Source organism: Cupressus sempervirens, chromosome 7, assembly GCF_028749045.1.
Source record: "Cupressus sempervirens isolate cs-2001-9-10 chromosome 7, ASM2874904v1, whole genome shotgun sequence".
NCBI lineage: Eukaryota > Viridiplantae > Streptophyta > Pinopsida > Cupressales > Cupressaceae > Cupressus > Cupressus sempervirens.
The window spans coordinates 756,896,589-756,902,695 of record NC_143124.1 but is presented as its reverse complement, the minus strand read 5'-3'; positions in this window follow the sequence as shown (position 1 = coordinate 756,902,695).

Here is a 6,107-nt window from a genome sequence, read left to right as displayed (position 1 = left end):
ACATGTCACATGTGACTAGGGTTTGCTAATCGTTTGATTAGGATTGTGCAAATGATCAATGATGTGATTAGATGAGAAACTAGGATTAATTAGTGGATAAGGGGATTGACCTAGGTTAGAAGGATGGGTTAGGTTAGGAAAGTGAGGTTAGGTGAGGGTTAAATTTAGGAGCCATGTGCTGAAAGAGGATTAAATTTAATATTTAATTCCAAGTGGGATTAGGAAAGGATTAATTAAGTAAATGAAGTACTTAATTAAAGTGAATGGGTTAGGATTTGAATAAATCTTAATTTATTTAAATCAAGGAAAGGAAAACATAATTAAATAAATGTAAATTTATTTAATTAAAAGTAGGGATAATTAAATAAATAATAAATATTTATTTAATTGGTCATGAAATGGGTATTTGGACAATTTTAGGTGTCTACATTTTTCCCCTCTTTGATATAGCATTAGTAATGTTATATCAAAGAAGAATAAAATATAGTGGATGGAAGGATAAGACTAGTAGAATGATGCCTCAGTCATGGAAGGATGAGGAAGGATGACGAGGGTGGAATGATATGCCCTCTCGAGAGGACACGTGGGTTAGGAGAAAGTGGATGTTCTCTTGAAATGGAATGGGGTATGGAAGGGAGTGTGAAAATGAAAAGATTGATAAAGTTATGCTGCAATGGTGTGAACAACCTAAGTTTGATATTGTATTTAACACTATGCACCAAGGTATGAGGAACCAAGATGATAATGTGTCAAGTATGTGAAAATAGGGATCTAATACAACCATATGCCTTATGAAACCATGATATGAAAGACCATGATTCCTAGGGACAATAGGATGCAAAGATCATGATAAATGCAAAAAATACTAATGCATACAAGTAACAAGCAATCATGCACAAAAAACCAAAAGCAAACCGACATTTTGCCCCTAGTCAAGCTGAAAACCAATTAATGGATTGATTGATGATGATTGATTAAGGATGGCAAAGCTAATGATAAGTGTAATGCACATCCAAAGATTGGGAAGGATTCATCCCATGATGATGTTTGAATATGATCAATGGATTATCAGCTGATTGGGTCAAATTGATGAATTGATGAAGGATTGATGCACTAGATTACAAGATTAGATTGATTGAATTATTATTGATTGCATAGTGAGATTTTTTTTTTCAAGTTTTTTGATTTTATGGAGGAGTTGGATGAATAGATGAAATTGAAATGTGAGTAGAAGAATGAATATGGATGATATTAGAAGAATGATATTGATAGCAGGAAGAATGATTAGAGTAGAATAGAAATTGATTTGATGTGAAAGGATTCGAAGAAGGGAAAATTGATTGAAATAGAGGAGAAACGAATTGGATTGAAGTGAGTGAAAGAACGAGATTGAATGTGATATGAATGAATGTGGGATAGAATGGATTGGGACCAATGACAAGGGAAAGCCAAGGCATGGTAAATGGACGAAAAGCAACGTGAGCTGGTTGATGGAAGGAATGGTGAAAGGATATAAGGGGCCAAATGATATGGTATCAGAAAATGCTAAGCCAAGGATCATCTTTCGAAGGAGTCCAAATGCCCCATACTAAGAATAGGAAAATGGAAGAAAATATGGTGGGAAAGGATGCATGAAAATGGAAGGATGGTATCAAGGCTAGCGTATGGAGGAAGAGAAGGCATGTGCTCTTCCAAAGCATGTATAAACACTTTGTTATTGTGCCTCTAGTATTGATCATGAACATGGGAATGAAAGGGGAATGAATAAGGGATATGAGAGGGAGGGTATGAAAAAGGGATAATGATATGAAGGGTATGGATGAAATGTGGGATATGTAATGGATGAAATGGAAGGGGTAACTAAGATCAAGGACATGTGAAAGAAGGATGGGAGTATGTAAAAGTATGGATGGAAAATGGATTAAATGAACATGACAAAGACTATGGGATGCAAGATAGGGATAGCCTGTCAAGATCAAATACATGGAATGATTATGGGAGTATGTAAGAAGATGTATGGATAATGAACAAGGGATATGGAAAGTGCATATGGATGGATGAAAGGAAAGTGAAAGTCAAGATCAAAGATGGAAAAGGATGATGAATGGTAGATGGAAGTATGAGAGATATGGATGGAGGAGTGGTATGGATGGAGCTTGTCCCCAATGTGGAGTGCAAGTGGAAGAGGAAAAGTGAATGGAGGGATAAGTGGAATTGGAAGCAAATGGATAAATGATAGGAAAATGAAGGGAGGACTCAAGCATCTATTTTCATGGATGGTATCCCTTGATTTTTTTTCCTTTCCTTTTTTTCTGTTATTTTCAAGGAATTTTTACTATTTGATCATAGAGGTTGGTAGGATAGTGAATGGAGGATGATGACTTATGAAAAGGTTTGGATTAAGGGGGTGGAATGGGTGGGAGGAAGACATGGTTGATGGATGCTAGGTTGGAAGACTTGTGGATGGGTGGATGAAGGAGACAGAAAGATCATTATTTGCACAAACCTTGAAGGGTGATGGAAAGGAGGAAATTGTGGAGGATATGTAGGAGAAAGTTTGGATTTCAGGATATAGGGACCCAAAATGGAGGAAGGAGACGATGGATTTGGGATAGTGGATTTGGGTATGTAAGGACCCAAAATGGATTTGGAAAATGGAAGCTTGGATGAATTATGAATGCAGGAAGCCTTGGATTAGCAGCATTGGATGTCATTTGGATTTTTTCTTTAAGATTCATTACTACATTAAATAGCTTTGGAATCCACATGAATTTTTCATTTTTTATTTTCAGCCTTTGTGGCCTTTGAATTTTTTCTTTGTTTTGGATCATATTTTTCTTTTCTTGGACATGTCTTTTAGAGGGGACATGTTGATCCTTGGGCTTTTGTGGATTTTTGGATTTATTCTCTTTTTCTTTGGCATCCAATTTGCTTCCATTGGCCATGGTATGGGTGCATGAAGATAAATGGGATGGAGAGCATATGGATGGTGAGCATGGGAATGAGTTCAAGGATGTGTGCCTTTGTTGATCTTTACTAGGAGCATGGGGGGATGAAATGGAAAACGTGGATATGGTGGATGGATGTTCATAAGGACCCATAATGGAAGGAAGGGATGAAGGGTTTGGCAGTGTAACATAAGGACCTATAATAGATGGAAGTGAGGAAGGAATGAGAATATGGATATAAGGTCCCAAAATGGATTGGGAAGAGGAAGGATGGGAAGCTTTAGGTTTGGATGGAGGAATTTTGGAGTTGGAAGAAGTGGAAGGTATACCAATATCTTGAGAGATTATTTCATTAATGGGATATTTATCATTTTCAACACAAGATGTGAGTCTAGGTAGATGGGATACATGAGTGGATTGGATAGGTGTGATAGGATCATGTGGAGGAGTAGGATCACAAGGGGGATTATGAGGATTAATAGGATTTTGAGATGGAGTGGTGTCAGGAAATGAAAATGAAGGGGTGCTGTGATCTTGACTTAAAAGAGGATCATGTGGTGGAATGAGTGGATCATGAGATGGAATAGGAGTGATTTGATCTTGAAATGGAGGACTATTAGTGGATGAAGTGGAAGGAACTTTAGTATGAAGTGGAGGATCTACGGAAGTGAACTCTTGAGAGGGAGTGGAAATGGTAAGATGTGTGGTACATGGAATATCTTGATCTTGATTAGGAAGGGAATTAGGAGATGGACTAGGAGGGATAAATGGATCTTGAGGGATAAGGGAATGATGGGATGAAGAAATGCTTGGATCTAGAGGAGAAGAGGAATCTATAATTTCATGTTTTGGAGAAAGGTCTTGAGATGGAATTGGGGGTATGACTTGGGGTGATTGGCTCTCTTCATTTTGTATTTTACACTTAACCAAGAGTGATGTGAAAAACCCCTTACGAGGTGGGGATGAGGTTTTTGGAGGATTAGGATTGTGTGAAGGTTTAAATATGGGTAGGAGATTGCATGGAGGGCTGGGGTTGGATGAGACATGAGGACTATGATCTTCAAAACATGGGGGAAGAGGACACATGCCATGGAAGGTGGAATTTTTTTGTTGACTTGCTAAGAGATATTTCTTTAGTTGCTTCATTTCCATGGCAAGGGTATTTGTGTTTGAGGAATTGTGTGGGCTATGAATGGAATTGTATGTGGTGTAAGGATAATGAAGTGGATTTCCCTTGTCAAAGGTAGAAGAATAATGAACACGAGATGAATTAGTGTTGGATATGAAGTGTTGAGGGTGGATTTGATATGCTGGATGAATGAGAGGTATAACTCCATATTGTCTTTGAAGATTGTCAACCATTTGATTAAGAAAATTTAGATCCATAAATATTAGAGGAAGAGTGATGAAAGATTTGATGAAGGATGGAATATGAACTTAGGACTAGGAAAATTTATGGACTATGTGCTAATGTGATTTGAAATGGATTGGATTTGATATTGATTTGATATGATATGATTTGATGAGGGTTTGATTTGATTTGATAAAAAACCCTATTATATTGCAAACAAGTGAATGTGGAATTTGAATGAAAGTCCAATGTTCGTGACAATGCTCCTATGGCCAAAGTAGAAGATTTGATGAAAAGTTGAATTAGAAGAAGATGTGAATGAAATTAGAAATATTGATTATGGATGAAGATGCAAATGGAGTTAATTAAGAATTGATTAGAAATGACTGGATTTGACAAGGGATTGGATTAGAAGGATGATTATGTGGAGGATTGAATTAAGAATGCATTATGAGATTGATGGAGGAAATTGAAGCTGGATGATGATGAAGCATGACTAGGATGAAGATTATGGATGAGATTGAATGACAAGGAAGTGATTTTGGATGAATGGAGATGATTAAGATGTGGAGGGATGGTTTGAATGATGAAAACAAGAGATGTATGAGGGTGATGACTTTGATAGAAAGAAGAAGTGACGTGGAAATAATGTGGACAACTTGACTAAGAGGACCTAAACCAAGACGTGTTTTTTTTGTTTTTGAAATGTTTTTTTTGATTTTTTTTTATTTTTGAACTTTTACTATTTTTTTGGATTTTTAGGTTTAAAATGCTAAATCAAACAAGGAAATATGTACAAGGCAAGTGTGTTTCAAACACTCAAGAACGTCAAACACACCAACAATCCTATAAGGTTTTGAATAGGATGTACAAGGATCAACTAGAGGGCATTCTCGATATACGCAATGTATGTGAGGCCAAAATCTATAGATGAAAGAAAATAATACCACACAGTCAGGGGGAGACGGTAACCCAAATCTCCTCCTTCACTTTTGAAAGGTATAAAGTTCTTTGGGGATTAGCCAAGAGTGACAAGATTTTGCTTCCAAGTGAGGTGTCTTTCAATTCACCTCCCAATTTTTATACTCCACTAGAACACTGGAGTTGAGGTTGCCCCAAGGGGTGATGAAATCCCCAAGTAGGCCTCCTAAAAAGGAAAACAAGACCACTTATTTCTTGTGCATCCAAGATCACCCGAAGGTGTGAGGGGAGAGAATATGTAAGTGGCTTTGGGGTTTAAAAGACATGCATTCTTTCCCAATGAAGCTTTAGGTTTTGTAATATACTTTGAAGACACACGTTTTTATAACATACAAGGTTCTTTCCAACTTGACAACATCATAAAAATCAAGAGTTTTCCAATCATAAGTAAATCGAGTGTCATCCACGTAAGCAAATTTGATAAGGAAAGATCAATTTCATTTATGCATTGAAGATTGAGTGATTGTTCATTTTAAGCACCAAATTGAAGTGTGCATTGCAATTTTTGTTGATCCTTAGACATGCAAGATTATGTGATCATTCATTCAAAAAAAAAGTGTTCAATTAACCATGCATTCAAGATTGAGTTTTAGTGTTAATCATGCATTCAAAGATGAGTGTTTATGCATACAAGTTCATTCCCAAGAAAAAATTAAGGCAAAAACTGCAAGCAATATGGTTAGTGAGAAAATATCCCTACAAAAGCACAAGTTAGGGTAGCAAAAATGTGGGACAAATGTGAAACAACCTTTCAATGAAAGTGTTAGCACAAAGTTTCATCTTTGATAGAAAAATTAGAGATCTAAACTGCACCAAAATCTCATAAA